Here is a 10,993-nt window from a genome sequence, read left to right as displayed (position 1 = left end):
GACATGAATGGTCTGGAGGCTGGACATGAACGGTCTGGAGACTGGACATGAACGGTCTGGAGACTGGACATGAACGGTGAGGGAGACTGGACATGAACGGTCTGGAGGCTGGACATGAACGGTCTGGAGACTGGACATGAATGGTCTGGAGACTGGACATGAATGGTCTGGAGGCTGGACATGAACGGTCTGGAGGCTGGACATGAACGGTGAGGGAGACTGGACATGAACGGTCTGGAGGCTGGACATGAACGGTGAGGAGGCTGGACATGAACGGTCTGGAGGCTGGACATGAATGGTCTGGAGGGTGGACATGAACGGTCTGGAGGCTGGACATGGACGGTCTGGAGACTGGACATGAACGGTCTGGTAGCTGGACATGAATGGTCTGGAGACTGGACATGAACGGTCAGGAGACTGGACATGAACGCTCTGGAGGCTGGACATGAATGGTCTGGAGACTGGACATGAACGGTCTGGAGACTGGACATGAATGGTCTGGAGGCTGGACATGAACGTTCTGGAGGCTGGACATGAACGGTCTGGAGACTGGACATGAACGGTCTGGCGGCTGGACATGAACGGTCTGGAGGCCGGACATGAATGGTCTGGAGGCTGGACATGAACGGTCTGGAGACTGGACATGAACGGTCTGGAGACTGGACATGAACGGTCTGGGGGGTGGACATGAACGGTCTGGAGGCTGGACATGAACGGTGAGGAGGCTGGACATGAATGGTCTGGAGACTGGACATGAACGGTCTGGAGGGTGGACATGAACGGTCTGGAGGCTGGACATGGACGGTCTGGAGACTGGACATGAACGGTCTGGAGGCTGGACATGAATGGTCTGGAGACTGGACATGAACGGTCTGGAGGCTGGACATGAACGCTCTGGAGGCTGGACATGAATGGTCTGGAGGCTGGACATGAACGGTCTGGAGGATGGACATGAACGGTCTGGAGACTGGACATGAACGGTCTGGAGACTGGACATGAATGGTCTGGGAGCTGGACATGAACGGTCTGGAGGCTGGACAAGAACGGTCTGGAGGCTGGACATGAATGGTCTGGAGGCTGGACATGAACGTTCTGGAGGCTGGACATGAACGGTCTGGAGACTGGACATGAACGGTCTGGCGGCTGGACATGAACGGTCTGGAGACTGGACATGAACGGTCTGGCGGCTGGACATGAACGGTCTGGAGACTGGACATGAACGGTCTGGAGACTGGACATGAACGGTCAGGCGGCTGGACATGAACGGTCTGGAGGGTGGACATGAATGGTCTGGAGGCTGGACAAGAACGGTCTGGAGACTGGACATGAATGGTCTGGAGGCTGGACAAGAACGGTCTGGAGACTGGACATGAATGGTCTGGAGGCTGGACATGAACGGTCTGGAGGCTGGACAAGAACGGTCTGGAGGCTGGACATGAACGGTCTGGAGACTGGACATGAATGGTCTGGAGGCTGGACATGAATGGTCTGGAGGCTGGACAAGAACGGTCTGGAGACTGGACATTAATGGTCTGGAGGCTGGACAAGAACGGTCTGGAGACTGGACATGAACGGTCTGGAGGCTGGACATGAACGGTCTGGAGGGTGGACATGAACGGTCTGGAGGGTGGACATGAATGGTCTGGAGGGTGGACATGAATGATCTGGAGACTGGACATGAACGTTCTGGAGGATGGACATGAATGGTCTGGAGACTGGACAAGAACGGTCTGGAGGCTGGACATGAACGGTCTGGGGGGTGGACATGAATGGTCTGGAGACTGGACATGAACGGTCTGGAGACTGGACATGAATGGTCTGGAGGCTGGACATGAACGGTCTGGAGACTGGACATGAACGGTCTGGAGGCTGGACATGAATGGTCTGGAGACTGGACATGAACGGTCTGGAGGCTGGACATGAACGGTCTGGAGACTGGACATGAACAGTCTGGAGGCTGGAAATGAATGGTCTGGAGACTGGACATGAACGGTCTGGAGGCTGACATGAACGGTCTGGAGACTGGACATGAACGGTCTGGAGACTGGACATGAACGGTCTGGAGACTGGACATGAACGGTCTGGAGGGTGGACATGAACGGTGGAGGCTGGACATGGACGGTCTGGAGACTGGACATGAACGGTCTGGAGGCTGGACATGAATGGTCTGGAGACTGGACATGAACGGTCTGGAGGCTGGACATGAACGCTCTGGAGGCTGGACATGAACGGTGAGGAGGCTGGACATGAATGGTCTGGAGGCTGGACATGAACGGTCTGGAGACTGGACATGAACGGTCTGGAGGCTGGACATGAATGGTCTGGAGGCTGGACATGAACGTTCTGGAGGCTGGACAAGAACGGTCTGGAGGCTGGACATGAACGGTCTGGCGGCTGGACATGAACGGTCTGGAGACTGGACATGAACGGTCTGGCGGCAAGACATGAACGGTCTGGAGACTGGACATGAACGGTCTGGAGACTTGACATGAACGGTCTGGAGGCTGGACATGAACGGTCTGGAGGGTGGACATGAATGGTCTGGAGGCTGGACAAGAATGGTCTGGAGACTGGACATGAATGGTCTGGAGGCTGGACAAGAACGGTCTGGAGACTGGACATGAATGGTCTGGAGGGTGGACATGAACGGTCTGGAGGCTGGACATGAACGGTCTGGAGACTGGACATGAATGGTCTGGAGGCTGGACATGAACGGTCTGGAGGGTGGACATGAACGTTCTGGAGGATGGACATGAACGGTCTGGAGACTGGACATGAACGGTGAGGGAGACTGGACATGAACGGTCTGGAGGCTGGACATGAACGGTCTGGAGACTGGACATGAATGGTCTGGAGACTGGACATGAACGGTCTGGAGGCTGGACAAGAACGGTATGGAGACTGGACATGAACGGTGAGGGAGACTGGACATGAATGGTCTGGAGGCTGGACATGAACGGTCTGGAGACTGGACATGAATGGTCTGGAGGCTGGACATGAACGGTCTGGAGACTGGACATGAACGGTCTGGAGACTGGACATGAACGGTGAGGGAGACTGGACATGAACGGTCTGGAGGCTGGACATGAACGGTCTGGAGACTGGACATGAATGGTCTGGAGACTGGACATGAATGGTCTGGAGGCTGGACATGAACGGTCTGGAGGCTGGACATGAACGGTGAGGGAGACTGGACATGAACGGTCTGGAGGCTAGACATGAACGGTGAGGAGGCTGGACTTGAACGCTCTGGAGGCTGGACATGAATGGTCTGGAGGGTGGACATGAACGGTCTGGAGGCTGGACATGGACGGTCTGGAGACTGGACATGAACGGTCTGGAGGCTGGACATGAATGGTCTGGAGACTGGACATGAACGGTCAGGAGACTGGACATGAACGCTCTGGAGGCTGGACATGAATGGTCTGGAGACTGGACATGAACGGTCTGGAGACTGGACATGAATGGTCTGGAGGCTGGACATGAACGTTCTGGAGGCTGGACATGAACGGTCTGGAGACTGGACATGAACGGTCTGGCGGCTGGACATGAACGGTCTGGAGGCCGGACATGAATGGTCTGGAGGCTGGACATGAACGGTCTGGAGACTGGACATGAACAGTCTGGCGGCTGGACATGAACGGTCTGGAGACTGGACATGAACGGTCTGGAGACTGGACATGAACGGTCTGGAGGGTGGACATGAACGGTCTGGAGGCTGGACATGAACGGTGAGGAGGCTGGACATGAATGGTCTGGAGACTGGACATGAACGGTCTGGAGGGTGGACATGAACGGTCTGGAGGCTGGACATAGACGGTCTGGAGACTGGACATGAACGGTCTGGAGGCTGGACATGAATGGTCTGGAGACTGGACATGAACGGTCTGGATGCTGGACATGAACGCTCTGGAGGCTGGACATGAATGGTCTGGAGGCTGGACATGAACGGTCTGGAGGATGGACATGAACGGTCTGGAGACAGGACATGAACGGTCTGGAGACTGGACATGAATGGTCTGGGAGCTGGACATGAACGGTCTGGAGGCTGGACAAGAACGGTCTGGAGGCTGGACATGAACGGTCTGGCGGCTGGACATGAACGGTCTGGAGACTGGACATGAACGGTCTGGAGGCTGGACATGAACGGTCTGGCGGCTGGACATGAACGGTCTGGAGACTGGACATGAACGGTCTGGAGACTGGACATGAACGGTCTGGCGGCTGGACATGAACGGTCTGGAGGGTGGACATGAATGGTCTGGAGGCTGGACAAGAACGGTCTGGAGACTGGACATGAATGGTCTGGAGGCTGGACAAGAACGGTCTGGAGACTGGACATGAATGGTCTGGAGGCTGGACATGAACGGTCTGGAGGCTGGACAAGAACGGTCTGGAGGCTGGACATGAACGGTCTGGAGACTGGACATGAATGGTCTGGAGGCTGGACATGAATGGTCTGGAGGCTGGACAAGAACGGTCTGGAGACTGGACATGAACGGTCTGGAGGATGGACATGAATGGTCTGGAGGCTGGACATGAATGGTCTGGAGGCTGGACAAGAACGGTCTGGAGGCTGGACATGAATGGTCTGGAGGCTGGACAAGAACGGTCTGGAGACTGGACATGAATGGTCTGGAGGCTGGACATGAACGGTCTGGAGACTGGACATGAATGGTCTGGAGGCTGGACATGAACGGTCTGGAGGGTGGACATGAACGGTGAGGAGGCTGGACTTGAACGGTCTGGAGGCTGGACATGAATGGTCTGGAGGGTGGACATGAACGGTCTGGAGGCTGGACATGAACGGTCTGGAGACTGGACATGAACGGTCTGGAGGCTGGACATGAATGGTCTGGAGACTGGACATGAACGGTCAGGAGACTGGACATGAACGCTCTGGAGGCTGGACATGAATGGTCTGGAGACTGGACATGAACGGTCTGGAGACTGGACATGAATGGTCTGGAGGCTGGACATGAACGTTCTGGAGGCTGGACATGAACGGTCTGGAGACTGGACATGAACGGTCTGGCGGCTGGACATGAACGGTCTGGAGGCCGGACATGAATGGTCTGGAGGCTGGACATGAACGGTCTGGAGACTGGACATGAACGGTCTGGCGGCTGGACATGAACGGTCTGGAGACTGGACATGAACGGTCTGGAGACTGGACATGAACGGTCTGGAGGGTGGACATGAACGGTGAGGAGGCTGGACATGAATGGTCTGGAGACTGGACATGAACGGTCTGGAGGGTGGACATGAACGGTCTGGAGGCTGGACATGGACGGTCTGGAGACTGGACATGAACGGTCTGGAGGCTGGACATGAATGGTCTGGAGACTGGACATGAACGGTCTGGAGGCTGGACATGAACGCTCTGGAGGCTGGACATGAATGGTCTGGAGGCTGGACATGAACGGTCTGGAGGATGGACATGAACGGTCTGGAGACTGGACATGAACGGTCTGGAGACTGGACATGAATGGTCTGGGAGCTGGACATGAACGGTCTGGAGGCTGGACAAGAACGGTCTGGAGGCTGGACATGAACGGTCTGGCGGCTGGACATGAACGGTCTGGAGACTGGACATGAACGGTCTGGAGGCTGGACATGAACGGTCTGGCGGCTGGACATGAACGGTCTGGAGACTGGACATGAACGGTCTGGAGACTGGACATGAATGGTCTGGCGGCTGGACATGAACGGTCTGGAGGGTGGACATGGATGGTCTGGAGGCTGGACAAGAACGGTCTGGAGACTGGACATGAATGGTCTGGAGGCTGGACAAGAACGGTCTGGAGACTGGACATGAACGGTCTGGAGGCTGGACATGAACGGTCTGGAGGCTGGACAAGAACGGTCTGGAGGCTGGACATGAACGGTCTGGAGACTGGACATGAATGGTCTGGAGGCTGGACATGAATGGTCTGGAGGCTGGACAAGAACGGTCTGGAGACTGGACATGAACGGTCTGGAGGATGGACATGAATGGTCTGGAGGCTGGACATGAATGGTCTGGAGGCTGGACAAGAACGGTCTGGAGACTGGACATGAACGGTCTGGAGGCTGGACATGAACGGTCTGGAGGGTGGACATGAACGGTCTGGAGGGTGGACATGAATGGTCTGGAGGGTGGACATGAATGATCTGGAGACTGGACATGAACGTTCTGGAGGATGGACATGAATGGTCTGGAGACTGGACAAGAACGGTCTGGAGGCTGGACATGAACGGTCTGGAGGGTGGACATGAATGGTCTGGAGACTGGACATGAACGGTCTGGAGACTGGACATGAATGGTCTGGAGGCTGGACATGAACGGTCTGGAGACTGGACATGAACGGTCTGGAGGCTGGACATGAATGGTCTGGAGACTGGACATGAACGGTCTGGAGGCTGGACATGAACGGTCTGGAGACTGGACATGAACAGTCTGGAGGCTGGAAATGAATGGTCTGGAGACTGGACATGAACGGTCTGGAGGCTGACATGAACGGTCTGGAGACTGGACATGAACGGTCTGGAGACTGGACATGAACGGTCTGGAGGCTGGACATGAACGGTGAGGGAGACTGGACATGAATGGTCTGGAGACTGGACATGAACGGTCTGGAGACTGGACATGAATGGTCTGGAGGCTGGACATGTTCGGTCTGGAGGCTGGACATGAATGGTCTGGAGGCTGGACATGAACTGTCTGGCGACTGGACATGAACGGTCTGGAGGCTGGACATGAACGGTCTGGAGGCTGGACATGAACGGTCTGGAGGCTGGACATGAATGGTCTGGAGACTGGACATGAATGATCTGGAGGCTGGACATGAATGGTCTGGAGACTGGACATGAACGGTCTGGAGACTGGACATGAATGGTCTGGAGGCTGGACATGAACGGTCTGGAGACTGGACATGAATGGTCTGGAGACTGGACATGAACGGTCTGGAGGGTGGACATGAACGGTCTGGAGGCTGGACATGAACAGTCTGGAGACTGGACATGAACGGTCTGGAGGCTGGACATGAACGGTCTGGAGACTGGACATGAACGGTCTGGAGGGTGGACATGAACAGTCTGGAGGCTGGACATGAACGGTCTGGAGGCTGGACATGAACGGTCTGGAGACTGGACATGAACGGTCTGGAGGCTGGACATGAACGGTCTGGAGACTGGACATGAACGGTCTGGAGGCTGGACATGAACGGTCTGGAGACTGGACATGAACGGTCTGGAGGCTGGACATGAACGGTCTGGAGACTGAGCATGAACGGTCTGGAGGCTGGACATGAACGGTCTGGAGACTGGACATGAACGGTCTGGAGACTGGACATGAACGGTCTAGAGGCTGGACATGAACGGTCTGGAGGCTGGACATGAACGGTCTGGAGACTGGACATGAACGGTGAGGGAGACTGGACATGAATGGTCTGGAGGCTGGACATGAACGGTCTGGAGGGTGGACAAGAACGGTCTGGAGGGTGGACATGAATGGTCTGGAGACTGGACATGAATGGTCTGGAGGCTGGACATGAACGGTCTGGAGGCTGGACATGAATGGTCTGGAGACTGGACATGAATGGTCTGGAGGCTGGACATGAACGGTCTGGAGACTGGGCATGAACGGTCTGGAGGCTGTACATGAACGGTCTGGAGACTGGACATGAACGGTCTAGAGGCTGGACATGAACGGTCTGGAGGCTGGACATGAACGGTCTGGTGACTGGACATGAATGGTCTGGAGACTGGACATGAACGGTCTGGCGGCTGGACATGAATGGTCTGGAGGCTGGACATGAACGGTCTGGAGGGTGGACAAGAACGGTCTGGAGGGTGGACATGAATGGTCTGGAGACTGGACATGAATGGTCTGGAGGCTGGACATGAACGGTCTGGAGGCTGGACATGAATGGTCTGGAGACTGGACATGAATGGTCTGGAGGCTGGACATGAACGGTCTGGAGACTGGACATGAACGGTCTGGAGGCTGGACATGAATGGTCTGGAGGCTGGACATGAATGGTCTGGAGGCTGGACATGAACGGTCTGGAGACTGGACATGAACGGTCTGGAGGCTGGACATGAACGGTCTGGAGACTGGACATGAACGGTCTGGAGGGTGGACATGAATGGTCTGGAGGCTGGCCATGAACGGTCTGGAGGCTGGACTAAAATGGCCTGGAGACTGGACATGAACGGTCTGGAGGCTGGACATGAATGGTCTGGAGGCTGGACATGAACGGTCTGGAGACTGGACATGAACGGTCTGGAGGCTGGACATGAACGGTCTGGAGGCTGGACATGAATGGTCTGGAGGCTGGACATGAACGGTCTGGAGACTGGACATGAACGGTCTGGAGGCTGGACATGAACGGTGAGGGAGACTGGACATGAACGGTCTGGAGACTGGACATGAATGGTCTGGAGGCTGGACATGAACGGTCTGGCGGCTGGACATGAACGGTCTGGAGACTGGACATGAACTGTCTGGAGACTGGACATGAATGGTCTGGAGGCTGGACATGAACGGTCTGGAGACTGGACATGAACGGTCTGGAGGCTGGACATGAACGGTCTGGAGACTGGACATGAACGGTCTGGAGACTGGACATGAATGGTCTGGAGGCTGGACATGAACCGTCTGGAGGCTGGACATGAATGGTCTGGAGGCTGGACATGAACGGTCTGGAGACTGGACATGAACGGTCTGGAGGCTGGACATGAACCGTCTGGAGGCTGGACATGAATGGTCTGGAGGCTGGACATGAACGGTCTGGAGACTGGACATGAACGGTCTGGAGGCTGGACATGAACGGTCTGGAGACTGGACATGAACGGTCTGGAGACTGGACATGAATGGTCTGGAGGCTGGACATGAACGGTCTGGAGACTGGACATGAACGGTCTGGAGACTGGACATGAACGGTGAGGGAGGCTGGACATGAACGGTCTGGAGACTGGACATGAATGGTCTGGAGGCTGGACATGAACGGTCTGGAGGCTGGACATGAATGGTCTGGAGACTGGACATGAACGGTCTGGAGGATGGACATGAACGGTCTGGAGGCTGGAGAACTCAGCAGGTCCGGCAGCAACTGGAACCTCCAAGAGTTGTAGAGATCCGCAAACCTGAGAAAAGCCCTTCGGCCCATCGACTCCGTGCTAGTCAAAAACAACTGTCTCACTACTCTAACCCCAGGTGCCTGTGTGATGCCCATAGCCTTGGCATCACAAAGGCACATCTCAATATTTTTGAAATATTATAAGAGTTTGTGAATCTACCCACCCTCACTGGCAGTGAGTCCCAGATTCGCACTGGGTGAAGAAGATTCTCCTCTCATCCCCTCTTAAACCTCCTGGTCCTTACCTTAAATCTGGTCATTGATCAAGGGGAAAGGTTTCTTCCTGTTTTACCCAGTCTCTGTCCCTCATAATTATATACATCTCAATCATGACCTCTCTCAATCCACTCCGCACTAAGGAAACCAGATTCTGGATTAGTGTGTGCTGGAAGAGCACAGCAGTTCAGGCAGCATCCGAGGAGCAGGGAAATCGACGTTTCGGGCAAAAGCCCTTCATCAGGAATAAAGGCGGAGAGCCTGAAGGGTGGAGCGATAAGCTAGAGGAGGGTGGGGGGGGGTGGGGAAAACAGTCCCAGTCTACCCAACCTCTCCTCATAACTGCAAGTCCCCAGCCCAGGCAACATCCTGGTAAACCTGACGCTGCTCCTCTCCACTGTTATCACATCGTTCCTATAATGTGGAATCCAGACCTGCACACAGTACTCTATAGTACTCTAGCTGTGACTTCACCACAAGTTCAACCCGTCGCAACAGCACCTGTCTGCTCATGAACTCCAAGCCTCAACTAATAAAAGCAGGTACACAATACTTCATTCACCTGTATGGGCGGTACGGTGGTTAGCACTGCTGCCTCACAGCGCCAGAGACCCCGGTTCAATTCCTGCCTCAGGCGACTGACTGTGTGGAGTTTGCACGTTCTCCCCGTGTCTGCGTGGGTTTCCTCCGGGTGCTCCGGTTTCCTCCCACACTCCAAAGATGTGCAGGTTAGGGTGAATTGGCCCGTGCTAAATTGCCCGTAGTGTTAGGTTAGGGGTAAATGTAGGGGTATGGGTGGGTTGCGCTTCGGCGGGGCGGTGTGGACTTGTTGGGCCGAAGGGCCTGTTTCCGCACTGTCAGTAATCTAATCTAATCTGAAGCCTTAAGGGACTGGTGGATATGCACTCCAAGGTCTCTCTGTTCCTTGGTGTCTCCCAGAATCCTTCAATCCATCATGTATTCCCTTCATTTGTTTGTCCTGCCCAAGTACATTCCTTGGAATGAATTCCAACAGCTCGTTTCCATCCTTCATGTAGTATGAGGGCTATCCTCCTCAAATCCAGTACAAGTGCAGCACTTACATTGGTGGGGTAGAGATGGTCATCCATCTTCTGCCCAACACCAGGATCACGGGACGCAGAGCTGTGGTGGTTCCCACCCTCCCACATGGCTCTGAGACGTGGACTGTCTACAGCAGGGACCTCAAGGCCCCAGAGCAGTCCCACCAGCACTGTCTGCGCACGATCCTGCGAATCCACTGGGAAGACAGACACACCAACACCAACGCCCTTGACCAGGATTGAGGCACTGACCCCCCCCCCCCCCCCCCCACCCCCAACGTGAGGGGCTGGGCATGTCGTCCCCCTCACTGACACGAGACTCCCCAAGCAGCAACTCTATTCCCAGCATCGAAATGGCAGGCCAGCCCCTGGTGGGACAGAGGAAGCACTTCAGAGAGAGCCTTGAGGCTTCACTGGGGAAGTGCGGCATTCCCACAGACACCTGGGAATCACTGGCCCCAGACCGTCCGGAGTGGTGGAGGAGCCTCTCGGAAAGCACACCTCGAGACTTGCCGTCGGGAGAAAGTGGAAGCCAGGGGAGCCAAGACACTGCGATAGAAACCGCGACCGACGGAGCCAAGACACTGTGATAGA

The sequence above is a fragment of the Chiloscyllium punctatum genome, chromosome 18 (assembly GCF_047496795.1).
Source record: "Chiloscyllium punctatum isolate Juve2018m chromosome 18, sChiPun1.3, whole genome shotgun sequence".
Classification (NCBI taxonomy): domain Eukaryota; kingdom Metazoa; phylum Chordata; class Chondrichthyes; order Orectolobiformes; family Hemiscylliidae; genus Chiloscyllium; species Chiloscyllium punctatum.
This window is presented reverse-complemented; position numbering follows the sequence as displayed.